This window comes from Dromaius novaehollandiae, chromosome 8 (assembly GCF_036370855.1).
Source record: "Dromaius novaehollandiae isolate bDroNov1 chromosome 8, bDroNov1.hap1, whole genome shotgun sequence".
NCBI lineage: Eukaryota > Metazoa > Chordata > Aves > Casuariiformes > Dromaiidae > Dromaius > Dromaius novaehollandiae.
Window position 1 is genome coordinate 37,042,619 of NC_088105.1, and position 18,695 is coordinate 37,061,313.

At 42.7% G+C, this 18,695-nt stretch overlaps 1 long non-coding RNA gene across 4 annotated transcripts in view; it reads left to right on the forward strand.

The window, feature by feature from the left end:
* LOC112986472 (uncharacterized) overlaps window positions 1-18,695 on the forward strand; it is a 371,351-nt gene that overhangs the window by 22,793 nt on the left and 329,863 nt on the right. For all 4 annotated transcript variants that reach the window (XR_010390269.1, XR_010390268.1, XR_010390270.1 and 1 more), the window contains one exon: window positions 10,796-10,973. This is a non-coding gene — a long non-coding RNA (uncharacterized LOC112986472). The remainder of the gene's footprint in view (window positions 1-10,795; window positions 10,974-18,695) is intronic.

Consider the following 18,695-nt stretch of genomic DNA (forward strand, 5'->3'; position numbering starts at 1 on the left):
AGCGCTGCTCTGTAGTAAGTTTTGTCAAGGCAGAAAAGTTACTAGTGCTGTTGGGATAAACCCATATGCATGTTACTGCATCATAGGATTAGTAATGGCTAAAACATAAGGAGACAAAGATTTAAAGGTGTCCAAGGTGATAGAGTTAGTATTCCTGTTGAGAATAAAAGTCAGCCATCTTCCTGGGCCAGAAACAATTTCTTGAGACAGAGAGCTCTTCTGTAATAGCCTTGCTCCGTTCCACAAGCAAATGAAATTCTGTATGCAAATATTTATGGAAATCTATGAGAAATACTCTAGATTGGAGCTTTGGAAAAGGGGAATTCTTTATATCAGCTCCTATTTTTTCCAAATCCTCCCTGCCCAGCCCAGTGAGAGGCATCCTGTGAAAGGCCAGTTCAGACTGGATGCTTGGATAGTGGTCCTTGTAGGATTAAACCTGACAAGTCATGTGGTGGTATATGAACCAGTTGCAAATCCCTTCTCCCACTGGAGTCTGCAAAACGGAAACAGTTCCCTAAAGAATGATCCTAATAAACTCATCACCCTGTGGCCTGTGATTACACTACATATGTTACATTGTTAAGACCTGAAATAACATCAGTACTAATTGACCAAGTGAGATGGTAGCAGACGTTAGACTAAAGGTTTGTCTTTAGAGACTGGGAAGGATGATAAGAAATCAGTGCCTTGTCTTTGAGGCAAACCTGAAGGTGATCAAAGCTGTAACATAGAATAAAAGTGTCAGGGCATTAATATTGTGCAGCTTTATCGTTTCTGTGGATGTGTTGCTCAGTTTTACACAGTATCACTAATGTAACGAGAATTCCACAGGGCACAGCAAGATGCTGGGATGAATAAACAAAAATGCCCAGGACTTGCAAGGGGAGATCACTGTGACAGAAGAGCGGGTAGCGCATGTCAGATATTGACTGTCTGGCACGCTGCATTTAAGATCTCTCCAAGGAGATGCTCTAAGTGAAATGAACTACATGCCCCAGATAAAGTTTTGAAGTATTTCTCAGCACCTTTGTCAATTTTGTGTTATGACAAAGCTTTAGAGAGAATGAAAAAGTCCTGAATGGAAATGTCTAGGTGCATTTTAAAGTTGTCCCTCATTTTTAAACAATGGGCTTAATTAACTGTGTCTAAAAATATGTTCCACATTTCCCCGGTAGTAAAATCCAGAATATCCCTCTGGTCACGCAGCATCCCACTGAAGCCAGCAGGATCACACAGGAGTGATGTTGTCCAGCCTTTTGGCTCCTATCAGAGGACTGACTTAAATGGGATCAAGGACTTGGTTTTTGAGTCTGAGCACTAGTTACAAGAGATGGTCATTATTATGACTCTTACCAGGGGAACCTGTCTCCTCAAACTCAGCATCATGCGCATTAGCTGAGCTCTGATAATCTTTTGGAGCTTTAGCAGATTCACAGGAAAGGGTGGACCTGGAAGGATTCCTGGAGGCTGTTAAGCAAACATCCAGCATTTCTATTGCAGTGAGCTCCAGTGCATCTTCACGAAATCTGTTTCAAGTTGGTTTTTGGGGTCAGTGGAACACAGTATAAATCCCAGCTCACTCAAGTCCTTCAGGCAGAGAATTTGGGAAATACATATGGAAATACTTTTTGCCTGGTGTTCTCTTCTCTGTGCCCCTCCCAAATGGATCGTACATTTGTGTTGTAGTACAAAAGGCAAAAACCTCCAAGCCTGAAGTAATGTGTACAATTCAATAATACATGAAATTCAAAGCTGCACATTAATCACGTTCATGTTTAACTTTGAGGTTTGAAACCCTGCATGTTGGCTGGCCTTTGTTCTGCTGTTAAGTAGAAGGGGGCATTTCAGCCTCTCGGTACAGAGTTCAAAAGCTGCCTCAGGTAGCAAGTGCAATTGGCTTTGTAGGCGACGTGTTCTCTCTTGGGGGCATGGTGGAAGCTACTACACAGACTGGCCCCTTATCAGGCTGTTTAAAGTTTGGATAGCAAAGGTTTGGTAGATCACTGCAGGTTCAGGAGTCCAAGACCAGAAAAGTGATGTTACTGCAGGTCAGAATCCAGCTGCATTGGCAGGTCTGGGCATGAGGAGCAAGTTTTATGTACATCAGCTTCCCCTTTCCTCCTGCCACCATCCATTTTCCAAGCCCCTTGTTTTCACTAGTTAGCTCATTTGCAGATTTTTTTTAAAACAGCATTTCATGTTGGAGGGCTTGTCTCTGATGTTTCCTTGTGTGCTGGATTATTAACTGTCCTCAGTGGTTACCTTTGTCTGGGACTCACCCATTCATGAGTGCTGCAGCTTCCTTGCCTCTGGCTATTGGGACCCCCATTCTCTCCTCCTCTTTCAGACTATACAAAATGCTGCTACAAGAAGCTTTTATCCTGCCGTTTTCCCAGCCAGTCTTGCTTTCCAGGGCTCCGCACAGGCAAATTAAACCACAGAGGGCTAAAACTATTCTGCTGACCCTTTGCAGCCTAGTGCCATAGGCACCTTCCTACTTGCTAATGTCTGCCCTGGTTTTAGTTATAAACACCAGATGGGTGCTGTGGCTAACCAGAGAATAAATGTATTTGCACCAGCTGATTTGCATCAGGGTTGTAGTCTTGTGTAATCCAGTCCTAGCAAGATACGGCAGTAGTGATAGTTGTACTGTGGCTGCAGATCTGGCTGTGGCTGTCAGCATCTGGAAGTATCTTCAGGTATCAGGGACCAACCTGGGGGCTGGTAGCTGTCCAGCTGTGGTATTATGGAGGTTAGTGAGGTAGCAAAATGCACACTAGAAAACCTGGCAAATAGTAGTTAGTCTATGATATTCTGGTCATCAGGTAGTTGAAATTGCATCCACAGAGCTGGAATGAGATATCCTTCAGCTTCCAAATCCCAGTGTGTCAACCCAGGTAGGACCTGGCTTTAGGATGTTCTGTCTGCATGAGGGGTATGCAGTGAGCATCCCAAGAGTGCTTATAAATGCTCCAGAAAACAGGAGCTCGACCAGACTTTGTTAGAAGTGAACACACTGAGTGACTCAGTGAGACTACCCATCACCAGCAAATGAGTCTAAACTTTGAAGTTAAATGGTCTAAATTCCAGAGAGTCCAAAGGTTTTACACAGCTGAGTGAAATGCCAAATTATGAAGGCATATCAGAGGTATAGTGCTGGATTAAGAGCTGTATATATAGTGATGACCTACTGCTGGTGGGTCATCCAAGAACATTTTCTATGCTAGGCTCAGCTTCTGATGGTTCAAATCATTAATAGCTGTTGAGGTGGTAGAAGAGTTTGATCCTGTGAGGTCCTCTCCAAAACCTAAGCAGGAGAATAAAGAGGCCTTTTAACAGGGAGTGGAATGCAAACGCTTGTTAAGATCAAGTGGTAAATTCATCAGTCTCACTTGCAGAATTGTAGGCTGACAAACTGAGTCCACCGCCTGAAGAGAAGGAGAGCATGGCCTGAAAGGCTTTCATGTAGAATACAAATACCGAGGTGCAGTAGAGGGCATAATTTTCCAGCTCTGTCACTTGGAGAGAAAATATTTTAGGTGACAACACCGAATTTAACTTGCAGTCATAAAGTGTATATTGTTCTTGTAGGGCCACACTGGGGTTTAGTGAAGCAAATGGCAAAGCTTCCACTAAGGTGGTTTGGCCCTCAGCAACTGCAATTCTGGAAGTTAGTCTGTTATGTATTAGATGTAGAGAGAGGAAAGTTTCCAATCTAGCATGCTTTGATGCAAACAGCTTTTCATATTTATGTCAAAAGGATGAAGTATATCAGGTAAGCAGCATGCAAACATTTCCGAAGGCTGGGGTTATTGAATAGTACCTTAGAGTTTTAGTGAGAAATCGCACAAGCGACTTTCCAAACGACTCCCATGCCTCTGGCATATCCAAATATATGGAAAAAACATGGGGTAGGCTTTTCAAAGGCATTAAGCATGCAGCCCCGATTAAGGGCTGTGTTAACTCAAATTCAATGTAAAGCCAGGTGTCTTACTTAGATGATCCCCAATGTATCATAGTTACAGTTAGGATTGCCATAAAGAGCAGTGTTACTTAGGACACAGTGAAAGATGTCAGCAAAGTTCTGCTGATTTAAAAAGGAGCAGAATTCGTCTCAGCCTCTGATGTAAAGGCTTTGGCACACTGGTTACCATTTGTCAGCTGCTCAGTGATAAAGTTGTAATAAAAAATGCCATTTGTGTATTCTCACCCTGTGGCAATCCACAAGAAATGAAAAATAATTTGAGTTAGTGTTTTTCTCTTTAACTCCTGGGAAAGCTACCCTATGTTTAAAAAAAGGTCCTGCAGAGGTAAGAGCGTGCACATGGACTGAGAGAAGCTGCTGTGTAGTAGATTGTTATGTTGCAATTGTTTGTGTGTCAAAGCTCTGTGATACAGGAGCTTCTCTCTCTCTTTTTTTTTTCTTTTTGTTTTCCAGCTTCTCTTATCTTTTCTGGGGCTTCCTTTAAGCTGCCATTTTCCCTGACAGAAAGGGGAAAGGATTTCTCTCATGGCGTTCATAGACGAATACTGAAATTGGAAGTTTGACACCCATATACCGTTCCTTCTTTCTGTATGCCTGACTGTTGGAGATAAGCTATATCCCAGTCTCCTACGGGAACAATACACACAGTGGTGTTTGGCCATTGTTGCTTTCAGCTTGGAACAGCATGATGCAAACTGCAACTTCTGTTTACATCAGTAAGTGATCACAGTGTGAATAGGCTGATGCTCACTCAGCCTCTCCTGTCCTTTAAGGTGGATTGTAGCTGGAAGATGCCTTTATGATCAGCAGGTCCAGCCTTTATGAAGTGGTCCAGCTTCTGAACAGCTGGCAGGCACCCTCCAGTTCAGACCATGTCAAACACTCGTGCACGAATGGTGGGAATGTCCAGTTCTTTCATGTCACTTTTACTTATAAGAATCATTTATTCATGTAAGGAAAGGGTGAAGTTTGAAATGAGACCTGCACAAACAACTTCATGTCTGTGATGTGGCAGAAGCTGTGGTGGCTTCCGAGCATGCCCAGGAGGAATGAAGTGTTTCCAGAAGCATGGGAAGAGCAGAGGTGGCTGGAGTGCCGATGGAGAGAAAACACCGTGTCTTCTTGCCTCCAGAGCTTGGGAGCACATGCTAAGCCTCGTAATGAGTGGAGCCAGAGCTGCTGGGGCTGCACAAGTCTTTTCTCTCTTATGGATCCTAGTTAGGTGGTGAGGGGTTCCCTACGGACTAGCTGCATAGCAAGATCCATGGAGAGCTCACACTGCAGGGTGGAGAGAGTGACACTTTGTCCTGAATGGAGATATGTTCTGGGGTCACTGTCAGCAGTGCGCTTTTGCTTCTCTGTACACTAGCAGTAACGAGCTATTGGATGAAAAGGCAGCAGGAACTAGCACATTTGGTTTAGATTTCATTAGCGTGGGTGTATTTCGTGGGCTATTAAGAGGAATACAATTCCCATCATACAAGGGGCAAACTTGGAAAATAACATTTTTTTCAGTCCAAGGGCTGGGAAAATAAAACTCCTATAGTGGTCTGGAGAGGAGACACCAGTGGCTCAGTGTACCATATGCTTTACAGCAAGACAGAGGTAACCTGCACCTTCTAGGACGCTGTGTAGGGCCTTGCTTGGGTGGGGAGCCGCTCTCTGGCTTCATGACAGTGCTCTGGCATTGCAGCTCCCATATGCCAAATTTTTAAAAATACAGTTATGAATACTCTTTGAGAGACCCTGAGGTTAATGTGGGTCAGCAGGTTATATCTAAAATGACTTACTTCTTAGAAAGCAGTATTTGATGAGAGGATTGCAGTCTTTCTTCAGTTCAGCTACGTGATGGCAAAACAATATTTTAGCCAGTCTGGAGGCAGCCAGATAGTTCGTAAAAAACTCAGTAACTTAACATGATCTTTCTTGTATAGAACTTGCTGTTCTTTGATCCAACTAACTCAATCCAGGAGGGCTTTAAAAGGAGAGAAATAAAGTGTTTCTAATTAAAAATTTCAAAAAAGTTTTCAGGAAAAGAAAAAAAACAACAGAAGAACATAAATGTAGAATTATTTAATTTAAAAAGTTTCCTAATTCTCCCCATGTTTCAACATGAAAGGTGGATCTGTGGCCAGCTTGTTAAGTAGAATCACTTGGCTACCGGCCCACACACATGGGTAGTGAGCCAAATTCTGCCCTGACTCCTCTCTGCTGAGGCGCTCCGCTGATGCTGATGCTGATTCTGCCCTAACGCTGATGCGCTACAGTGTGGCAAGAGGAGAGAGATGGAATCTGAGTGGGGACATTGCAAAATGGGCAAAATCGATAGTTGATTGGGTGCCATTTTTACTGCTATTGGATGTTTAAAGTTGAGAGAGGAAAGCAGCTAGTGATTTTAGGACAAGGATAGTTCCAGACCTTTATCTCCTCAAAAGGGGAGTGACCAAGAGTGAAAGTCTTTGAGGTCTTGCAACTTGCATGCGTGCTTCTCCTTGTCAACTTCTAAAGGTGACAAATTAGGGGAAGGGCTTTTGTGTTGGGGGAAAAAATCTTGTATGATATTTCCTAAGTAGGTTTAGGCCAGGATAAAACTCATTTGATCTCGGGTTTCACTACAATTTTGATCATTCCCTCTGGCATCTGGTGCCCATTTGTAAGGTACAAAATACGGAATCACTTAAAAGTATGCACAAGCAAATGTGAAATTTCTGCTAAAACAATGCACTTGGGGATTTTAATGCAATAATTGACCCCTTCCTTGTTCATCTGTCTAATGCTCACTTTGTTCTCCCTAGATATCACAAGATACTAGATTTACTTGCTAGAGAAGGGCTGCAGACTAGGGAAAACAAAAATTTGCTGAGAAAGCAGGAGAAGAGGTTAGTGGAAAAATCTTGTTTTCTCTGGGCAAGTAGTACTTGTTCTCATTGTGATCAACACCAGATAGTCTTCAGCTATGGTTTCTTGTTTTTCTCTCCACCCTGGAAGAGTTCTTTTGACCAGAACTGTTCTGCTTTACTGGTCTTACAGATCTGATAAAAAAAATCTGAGAGCGATACGGTCTATTTCAGATAACAGCATATCACTACTGAAAACCTTCCACCTCACAAATTCCCAGCTACCAAAGAGATTTACGGACAGTGGTGACAGCCCTAAGCTCTTCTGCTCCTGTTTTGCACATTCTGTCATGCTGGAGGCTTTTCATCTTTTGCAGGTAGATCTTAGATTTGTAACGTAAAAGAAAGTTGGTGAGAGTTTTGTGCCTGGCAGACTGAAAGGGAGAAGCAATGTGCCTCTGACTTCTGGGCAAGCTGTTGTGTTCACTATAAAATAAATGGTCAGTGCTTCAAAACCACTGCGCTTCCCTGTGGCGTGGATGGGGTCAAACCTGTATACTGCCACCAAGGCTTGAAATGCGTGTTCTTTGGCCCAGAGTATGCAGCTCTTTCAGGAAACTAGGAATTTAGTGTGGGCCTAAGCTGCCTGAGCGCCTGCTCACGTGCCCCAGTGCCTGGAGAGAGCTGCTGGTGGAGTTCACTGAACTGCTCTGACGGCGCAAGCAGGGGCAAGAGCCTTAGTTTCCCAGGCATGGAGAGGCAGAGAGGGTCGGGGGAAGGTTGCCCTGCTCTTCCTTCGCTCTTCCTTTCATTTGTCCACTGGCTGCCAAGGAGTGAGTACATCGTGCTGCAGCTGCCTTGCAATAGTCTAATATTAAAAAACAGCAGAAAACCAGGCTGGATCTCTGTTAACTGCAGAAGAAAACCAGGGAAGAAAAGAAAAGTACAGAAGACACATGCAGTGATCAGGGCTGATTAAACCAGAAATACTAACAGGAGAGAAGGAGAAAAAACAATCCGGTTCCTTTGGCTGTCAATTTACCATTCTTGCCATTAATATTTCGTCGTCTCTATCTCATCAAAAATTTTCTATCCCTTTTCAGTGGTGCCTCCTCATCTGCATCCATTGCTCATACTCAGTCATCCCAGACTCTTCTCTCTCCCAGTGAGATCTCCCTGTTCTGGGTGAAACTGCTTTAATCAATAGGTGCAATGATTTCAGTATTTCCTATTCCAGCTCTTGGACTAATGCTTAGGTCCTCTGCCTCTGCAACACAGCAGGTAGAGACTTTTGTGGAACTCTCCCAAATGAACTTATGCCTTGCAGATCTTAAAGCCATAGTATGGCTCAAACGATTCATTCTGACAGAGAGACATTTCCAAAGATTTTGCCTGTGCGACCTCTCCTCCCCCCCCTTTTTTGGGCTTGTCCTCCCAGATGCATCGAAGTAGAGGTTAGGAACCAAAAAGCCCTTGCAGATCTTGTTCTTTGCTTCTCAGATGCCAAGCAGCTATTTGGATGCTGTAACCAGGCTTTCCTTACGTTAGCAGAACAGATTGTAACCAGCATAGTCCCATTCATATCAATAAGCATGTAGTCTCTCTGTTTCTCAGGCTGTTAATTTTTTCTGTCCCCAGAAACAGGTGTTCAACAGAGGAAGGACTGCACAGCTAGATCATGATGCAGGACATGACATGTATTTGTCTTGCCTGGAAATCCCAAGGTTTGAAGTCTGATGATTAAGCGTTTCATTAAGTATTGCCTGATGCTGCAGTGGAGCCTGGAAAAGGATGTGCTGTGCATTTGAGCACTTTCACATGCAGGATCTGTAGGCCTCTGTTAGAAAAAGCCACTGGGGGAGAGCTGCGGCTGCTGTATAGGAGAAAATCTGTTTGATAGGATCCAGTGGGTCTCTGAGAGAGGAAGAGGTGCAGCTGAGAGCAGCATGTGTCCAAGCGACAGGCTAAGCGCTGCGTACACATGCTGTACCACCTCCTGCCTGTTCCCCAGGAGCCTCCTGAGTGGAAGCAGAACAGGGCTGAGAATAAAAGAACTGTTCTTGGCAGAGGAGGAGAAAGAGGAGGATATTGAGGAGGGCCAGAAAGTCCCAGGCAGCTGGAAGACTGTCAGAAGGGAAAGACATGACTGGAAGGGTCCCAAAGACATTAAATGTGGGAGGAGATTTCCTCTGTATCTTTAGATGAACTGGAAGGCATTTGGGGGTGGCTGGTTCCCTGTCATCTCCTTATCACCATATTCAAACACTTCTTCTCCAGAGCCATATCAGGAAAAAGAGATTTGTCAATGAACCACTCGCACCAGACAGTTCTCCTGCAGAGACCCTAAGTGCAAGGCACTCTTTGGTCCTGTGGCTTGATGTAGTTAATACTTACCATCTCCACTCACAGACTTTTTGTCCTGAGAAAGAACCTGCTCATCATGATCAAAATAGTCATATTTTAGAAAGAACTAAAATAAGAAATCCCTTTCGAATGGCAAACAGTTCCAATAAAGGGAGTTAAATCTTAGAAGAAGGAATCTTATGCCCTGGAAGTACCTCACTGCTGACAGATTATGTTGTGGTCAGTTATGTTTGCTTTGTATTGGCCAGTTTGATTTTCCTAGGTGCCAGCTGGGTCTGTGGGTTTTACCTGTGCAAGCAAGGAGAACTTTGTGTGATGCTAAGAACTCCCTGTTTAGGTGCCTGTGCATGGGCAGAAGATATGTGCAGTCATAGTTGGGTAAAGGATATTTTGCAGAAGAAAACAGTATGTAGCCTTTCTTCTGCACCAATGGGAATGACCTATGGTCTCTGCTTTTCTATTCAGCCTGTTGTTTATTACTCACAAACAATTGAAATAGCTCACATTTTAAGTGTTTGCTGATCTTAAAAACAAGACCCAATCAAAGAGGTACTCTCTGAAAGAAGTTTTCAACAATAATTTACTTCACTGTAATATGAACAAGCTTGAACTGAAACTTTTATGACCTATGACTTGTCAGATTTTTCTTCACAGACCTTGGCCTTTAGCACATTTTTCATGATAATACAAACGAATCTGTTTATTATTTTCAGTTTAAAAAAGTAGAAGTATTGCATCCTCATGAAAATTGCTTCATTGTTGGGGCTGTTTGAGTGGCCAGTGCAATATATCATTGTTTGATCTGGCAGAACCATCTATTTATAAGCTAGTATGTGTCAAACTATTTTTTTGGCAAAACTAAGAAGACACCTGGTTTAGTTTAGATTCTTCGCTGTGTAATTCCAAACATCACTTGGTCCTCTTGGATTGAAAACTTAGGCTAGAATCCAGACTTAAGAATGCTGCTGTCATTCATAAGATGCTGTGGGCCTCTGTTCTCAAGGTTCATGTGATCATAAATTCTTTTTTTTTTTTTCCTTTTTTTTTTTTGCTTCAAGTCTAGGCATAAACCCCAAATGGGGCATATATGCAAATGTAAGTGAGGTGCAACCAGTTCCACTCACAATTTTGGGAAGAGTAGCTTGGATTGACCAAAAGAGTTAGCAGCAATGTCGTTAAAGAAAGTTTGCTGACAAGCTCAAGAGGACTACGTCACCTTTGAGGAGCTGTCATAAAACTTGAGAAGATAGCACTACACATGGAGCAATGTTTGCAAACAAGAGTTAGAGACATCATTGTATTTCTGTAGTTGCATAAGTTTAAGGGAGCACATGATTGACTCACTGTTTTTAAAGAAGTTGAAAGGCTCAATTAAATAACAGTGCAATAATGCGTTTAGAGAAGTGTCTTTGCAGTTTACTAGTTCCCGCTCGCTAGAGCTGATATAGGACATACTATTTCAGTCTTATATTTCAAGACAATTCCTTTTTTGAATCAGTTGCTGTTAAACAAAATTCAAGATGTGGATGTGAGTGTTTCTTGGTTGTAAAGTTCAAGAGTTTATATTGATAGATTCTTATTAATTTGAACTATTAATTGTTTGCAGGTTTCATAAAGGGCACTGGGATCCTCACTGTCAAGTAACTGGATTGATGAGAGCTATAGTACACAATACTATGCACATGCTCAAGCAGATACATAAATGTGGTATTGAAGGTGAGAAAGAAGACAAAGCTCTGCGGATGAGAGAGAGAGAGAGAGACAGACAGACAGACAAGGATGAGGTAAGAAAAAGAAAGGTGTAGACTGGCAATGAATAAATGCACGTTAAATGTAAATGCACGTTAAATGTAAATGCACGTTAAAGGCAGCAGGCATTCTGCAGTTGAACTGCTTCGACTGTACATTGTCAGGTTTGGACACTGGAAGTGGCTCTTTTGCTGCTAGTCATGACTGGTTTTGTGAGCACAGGCTAGCTCAGCTATGGTGGTGACAAACTGAGGTTGGAGAGATCGGGCACAAAGCTGATCAGATGTGACCAGCTTAGACCAGCTGATCATATGCTGTGTTCCTTGTTAAAGCAGTGCCGTGGTCCATTCTGCCCAAAGTTTTTTTTTTCCTTTCTGGTGGATCTTCTTTTGTTGAACAGAGGGTCCCCTTTGCAATGAGCTGACCAGTTGTCTAAATAGGCTCCAGCCCATCTTGATTATTTTCTCTTCATCCTCCTGGTGAGGGAGATAGGTGGTCTGAAAAACAGAATCCAAGTGAAATGGTTCATGCCCAGAGCAGCTAAACAAACCTATGCTTTGAGGCCAACTTAATTTTCATAATTTATCTTGTAATATAAGCCAATGCAGTAGTTTAAGACAAATTTACTTTAAGCTTTGAAGGGCAAAGGACCTGTATATTTAACCACAGGCTAAGTTTGACTTAAGTACACTGAAGTCAGCAATGACTATTGCCTCAGTGACCTCGTATTTCCTACTAGGCAAAGTCCTTCTGTTTCTGCAGCCTGCATTGTGACACTCCTCAGTAATACAACCTTGATGGTGCACTGGGAAAAAAGAAATGGAACTGGATTCTGCATATGAACAGATGAACACTTACCAAAGTAGTGAGCAAACCTCTGTATCATCATTTCTAATGTTTGTTAGGTACTCAGTTGTGCAGTAAATGAAGAGTTAGGCACCCAAAACTGGGACTGATGACAACCAGCTTGCAGAAAGAACTGTGAAAGCAGCCAGGAGAAATATCATAGAGAAAAGGGTGTCTGAAATATTTCCCTTCAAAGTTACCTCAGGTTATTCAAAGTACCTGCAGGCTGTGTTTAACCAGCTTTATGAGGTTGTGCTTCACAGTCCAAAGCACTTTGGTGTTGAGCTCCATCGGATAGGATTTCTTTTAAAATACAGCCAAATGAAGTCACAGTAGTGACTGTGTTCTCCGTAATAAACCTCACGTTGCAACACTTGGTGAGAAGTGGAAGAGGTGGGTTTTAGAACTTCTTTAGCCCAAAGGCAATTTCTAATCCACCTCGTCCAGCTGTTGAAGCTGTCAGGAACCAGAGGGGAGGAATGAGAGGACATTACTGTAGCCACCGAAGATGACACTCCTTTGGCTTCCAGTAGTCCCCATTCTTAAAACACTGTACCTATTTCACTGGGTGACTCTTTAATGCAAAACATAGAAACTGTCCAGTTACACAGGGGTTCGGTGTCTTAGCTATTTTGATTCTGGTATCCAAAACCCATCCAGCTTGCACTGTAGCACTAAATGCTTAGCTCGATGTGACCTCAAATATTTTTTCCACTCAAAATGTGAAGCATCATCTTGCTATTAATTGAGCATTTTCTCTGATGAGATCATTCCTTTTTTTAGTCGTCTATTACCAATTCCAGGCTTTTTAAATGAATGGGAGTTACGCGAATATGCATGATAAACACCTTCACTGAAAATCAGGCAGTAATTGTGCCAGTCCAATCTCTGATGGTTAAAAGGGAGAATGTTTAAATTTTGGAGGCTGAAAAGGCAGACAAGCTAAGAACCCAGGGAAAGTGAAAGAAAACATTATCAAGGTTCAGTAAAAGGGCTACATTTTTTGTTTTTATCATTACAGATTCTTTCCTGTAACTCTTGCGGAAGTAGTGGGACAGTATCATTTCATTTAGCGTGCGTTGGGTTTGAGTTCTTACCCAGTGAGAGAAGGCAGGATGTTGTGGATTGGGAACGTTTCACATTGACTCTGCATGGACTGAGCATTCAGTGCTTGAGATAGTGAGACGACTTCTTTTTTTTGTTTTTCCTATGCAAGTAGGTAACTGACAGATGCAGAATTCTCCAGATATTTTTCTTAAAAAATAACAACAAAATTGTGAACATCTTCCACTGTTTTTAAATGCAATATTTAATTTGGATGCAAAGATAGAACTGTTTAAAGAGACTGGGATAATAGACTTTAGTAGATTAATATTCTATAAAAAATGTGAACTCCTTGAGCTGTTTCTTAGACAGTTATCAGTTTGTCTTTGAAGGACTTGAATGTCCATCAGTCTCCCATATTTCTGGGTTTGCCAGTTTTAGGGATCCTAAGATCTTTTATTATTGGAACCTCAGGTTTCTGAAACACTGCTTTACCTTTAACTCTGCAGAGCTTTGTTCAAAAGTTAGTATTTCTTGGAGACAACATGCCAGCACTTACCCAATACACAGATTCATAGTAATAGTATTCATAGTAACAAAATGACTCAAAATACTTGCCTCAGGCTTAAGAATGTCCTTTTACTCTGCACTCAATTCCATATTGTTGTTCTGCTCCCTTAAGACTTCTCTGCCTCCTCTTGTACCCATTCATTACAACTAGTGAAATCAGTCTTGTATATCTATCATTGACACCATAAGGATAAAGAGAGTGCTGGCCATTGGAATGACTAATTATGTTCATCTTCCATATGTGATATGGAGTCCCAGCCAAGGGTCCTTGATGCTCTTGAACACTTGCTACCTGAGCCCCTCACAATGAAGTAGCACTGCCTGTAGTGCTGCTTCCAGTTCTCTACATGTCATCCTAAGAAGTGCGGCCTATCCCAGAGGTGGAGGCATAGATTTGTTTTATGATTGCATTACACACAACAACACAGGCTAGTAGATGCTGCTTTTTATTTGGTGGTAATCTTGATCAATAGCTGCTAAATCATTTTCAGAAGAAAAATAAATGGGAAGAAAAATTCACATTTATATTCCAGCTGTGCATAGGGATCTCAGGTTTTCCCCCTATCCTCCCCTCCTAGGGCTTGTCAGCAGTACGAATTTATAGTAATAAAAGCCAGACTTATTTCCAATGCAGGTGTTTCTAGAGTGATTGTAATCTTTCTGATTAACTGCATCTGCAAGAGATCTCATCATTACAAGCAAGGTATAAAAGAAGGTGCCCCTAAAGCAATGAACTGGCAATTAAAATAGTATTATAGGCTCTGAGCCTCATGGGATTGCAGGGTGACTTTGGAAATATATTAAGGTTAGTTCTAAAGATGTCATTGTCACCAAGGTCCTACAACGCTGCAGCAGCATAATGGACTGGCAAAGGCAAAGAGCCTGATGAAACGAGGTAGTGCTGAAATCCAGCTTTCGGAGATTAAGCTGCATTATTAAGACAGATTAGGGGCCCTTATCAAACTTGGTGTCCCACCAGGCTGTGCTAAGTCATCTGCCTCATTAAGGAAAAGGCTGCAGAAAAGTAAATTGCTGATCTTGTGAAAATAGCATTTTACTGTCTGCAAAAGTCCCTAGAACAACAGCTGTGGAGACTGGCATCTTATTTCCTCACACAGAGCAGCAACATGATGTTTGGTACATCATAAACTGAATGGCCTCACCCTGTACTTGGAACAACAAAAGTTAATTGAGATGGGAATTGATTAACAGAGATCGTGACCAAGGCCACATTTTCTTCTAGCCTTGTAGTTGAGACATGAAATATTTGCAAGTGGCTGTTGTTCCAAGCTGAAGTTTAGTGAGAGCAGGGTACATTTAAACATGTAAAATGTGTTTGCTCTACCCTGTCTAGAGATTTTCAGAGTCTTTATGGCTGCAATCTGAGTAGAGCTGTCACATGAAGGTGACACTAGGAGAGGTGGAAAGGACCTCAGCTTTCTTCTGGCCATTGCAGTCCTCCCTTCTGCTCACCCTGGCAGCTGCTGGCAGATCCTATCTGGGATCTTTCTTAGGTGCCAGGGATTGAGATTTATTTCACTCATCACTACTCTGAGCCCTTTGGTCATAACCAGATATTGCTCCTTGCAGCAAAGCTTTGAGCTGAAAAGTTATTCCCATACAGTCAGGTGATTACAACAGTCAGGTGATTACAACAGAAATTATTATGGGGTTCATTCAAGAATCCAGGACATTTGTGAGGATTTGAACCCAGGAGTCCCAGTCCCAAACCCTGTCTTTGAGGTCATCCCTCCTGCATCATGCTTCTTGGTGTAAAACCAACTGACACATGAATGTGTGGCACAAAATTAAGTTGGTCCTTCTTAACTAGTAGCATGACAGGCCTTTGATTTTTGCATTATTTCTTGTAGAGAGACAAGTGGAAGGAGCCCTTCAGTGTGATACATCCATGACCTAAATTCAAAAGGTCTAAGTTGTTTTTGGAGCAGATCCAGTTGTAGAAAGAAATTTTGCCAAATCAGCTTAGGGAAAGTTGACTGAGGTGTTTGAACAGAAAGATTGTTCAGCCATCTATGCAGCTGGCTCAATAGAGGAAACAGTTATTCCTAGGTAATTTGAAGCATATACATATATATATATTTATATATACACTGCACAATCCCTCTAGCAGTCACCATTTCTCTCAGTGAGAAGTCTGAAATCCAAGGGTATTAGGAAGGAGAACTCAAGTCTAGAAATTCAGTCCCCTTCTGCCCCCCACGATAATCTCCCATTTGCACAAAGGAGTGTATGGCTCTGGATATTGCTGAGCTCTTGTTTGTGCAGTGGGAGATTGTTTCCCCTACGCTAGTGAGCTGCCCCCATTCTTTGCCTTAAAAAGCCATGCCAGATACCCTTTGCCTTGTCATGCGCCATGAAGAGAGAAAAGCCATTTGGTTTAGTGAACCTAGTTGTGAAATTCACTGATGGAGTTTCACCAACAGCTAAAGATCAATGCAGAACCACAGCATATACTTGTTAGCAAAACATAGCAAATGCCCCATTCTGTATTAATTTGCATTGTGGGACTTGGCACTGGCACCAAATTTGGTATTTGTTTTGGGATACCACAAGGAAAAAATTTGCACCCTTAGAAGCACTTACCCTTCCCTGCCAACCTGTCACTAATGGGATAACAGCAGGACACAGCTGCTCGGGATCTGGCTTTTTCAAACAGTGGTAACTGAAGGGTTAAACTGAGCCCCAAGTACTTGTTCTTCCAACATACCCTGCACTCCTCACCCTCCAGGATTTATGGTCATCTAGTCACATGCTAAAAAGATTATTGGAAAAATATGTAAATGAAAGTTAATAAGTGTAGCAGAGTGGTGTGAAAGCAGACTTATTAGCAACAGGATCCAAGGCTCTGCACATGCTACATTTCTGTTGCTGGAAATATCATCAAAGAGCTTTCCAGGGCTGCAAGGCCCAGATGGATTTTACATTTCTATGCACCAGCCCTGAGCCAAATCTGAATTCACAGGTGAAGTCAACAGCACAGCTCACAAGGAGGTGCCTGGGCTGCATGTCTCAGTTTCTCACTGAGTTCTGCATCTCAGGAGAAGTGGGGGTCTCCTCTGAAAGGTGGTTTCAGAGAGAACTTTGCTTTAGCCTCTAACCTTTTTGATAATGCCAAAAATGGGGCAAAGGACAGCTTTGCTTCTGGAGGGGGAATTTAATGAAGTTGCCTCTTTCAGGCTGAACATACATATTACAGCTACTCTTTCTCCAGCCCCAGTAGAGCTTTTTGTTTTCCTGGAGGCTAACATGGCTTTTTGCCAGCAGCCCACAGAGCTGTGCTTGAACCTTGTTCTTTTCTCCCATTGCTGGCAAAGAAGTTTTTTTGAGACATAAATATTAGAACAGCAGTGCCATGAGAACATACTGTCTGTTTTCACCACTTGCATGGCTTATGGCTAGGATTCTTATGGCACTGCTCTGGGCAACAAGACACTGAGTGCAAAGTGTAGAACTCATCTTCCCTAGGGTACCTGCCTTTCCTGGTGCAGACCGTGCTTTCCTGAGAGAGCAATCATCTTTCTATGTAACTGGTGAAGAGATTTCACACACCTGATACCCTAAGAAGAGAACTGAAGCTAGATCTTTGGGTATATTCAAGCACTTGGAAAAAGGGCTAGATTGGCAAAGTTTGGAAGTGAATAATATTTAAACACCAGACAGTGGAGCATACTAGAACTAATGCTGAATGTGGTCTGCAGAGCCCCACTTGAATTCCCTAACACAGAGGCTGCCAGGGTACCAGACTGGATCCCACTCTGTGGCCAGAGTCTCCACTACATTCCCTGTCTGGTGGTAATGGCATTTGCTCACTGATTGCCCAAACAGCACTGATCCCTTTTGCATCATGAGCAGAGCGTCTGGGGCTGCTGCAGCAGATAACAGACGAAGAACAACACGGAGAAGACAACGCAAGGCTGCCAGCAGGCCCAGTGCCCAGATCCACGCTGTGTGCGCATGCCAGGAATTCTGCTGTACACATTTGTCCACTTGATTGGGAACCAGATGGGTGTATTCAAGTCACCTTAAATCTGCTCTTTGGAAACTTCAAACTGAGACAGCCTTTAAAAAAACAAACCCTCAAACAATAACAAGAGCAGCATGTAACTGAAGGCTGAACTGAGGCACTGCCACGACTTCTCTTGGCAACCCGTCATTCTAAAATCTGCTTCTTGCCACACTTGTGCAAGGCACATTATTGAACATTTCCTGACTATTTGCCCGGGATTCTATAAATGCTGTCCAAATAGCAGGGTCTCGCCTGCCGCTTTGATACATCTGGCTAAATTGCATTAAGCAGCACGCCAGAGGCTGATGGAATCCCCACAGGACGTGCTCTGTCTGTCAGGCCCTCCGAAGAGCCCGAGTGATGAATGATAGCGCTAACATTAAACAGCTTGCCTGCGATGTTTTTCAAGTGTCCCTCCCCAACAGCTCGCCTGCTGCCCTGTCTTCCAGGAGATAACCCAGCACAACAGAACATTACCTCATTAAGAAAGCTAGCTCTAATTAGAAACAGACAGGGCATCACCTCCCTCATGTTAGCTTGGGGGTCCACCCTGCCATTTAAATTCCTCTTTGGAAGATTAATGTCCACACACTGCGAAGAGTGACGTTCTTAGACATAGTCAGTGTGAAGCAAATACTAGATGTGATGAAAGTGAGCATCAGCAATGAAACTGCGATCACAGGGCCTTCAGATGTTCATGCTCTACTCTGAAGGGTTTTGTGAGGGGGATCCTAGAGATATTAGGTTAGAAGAAACAGAGATGATTTAGTCCAAACCCTGTATTAATACCATCCAGGCCTATCATTTAGGCCCCAGTTCTGTATCACTACAGTATATCTGTCTGTACCCAAAGGAACATACCTATTCAGGAGTAGCAAGAACAAATCACAGGTTGCCTGTGGCAGAGCCTCCTGCTAACATTACCTTCTCTGTTCCTCCCACCACTGAGTTTCAGAGTAGAGAAGGGTTGGGTAAGAGGTGAATTTTGCTGGCTCTTACATGGATGTAAAGGAAAGGGAAAAGAATAAATCATATCTGTGAACTCACAGCTCAGTTTTCATGGCACTTTTTTCTTCCCTGATGACTCTATGGTTAATTTTAAACCAGAGGTTTTAAATTCAGAAGTGACTTAATTTGGAATAATTTGAAGCAAGCCAGTAGCATCATTTAAGTCCCTTACTGTTTATGTTGCCTTTTCCTATCCTTTTATTCCTACAGAATGCTTGGCCTAGAGCTCTGTCACAATTTTTGCAGCATTTATATTACAGGA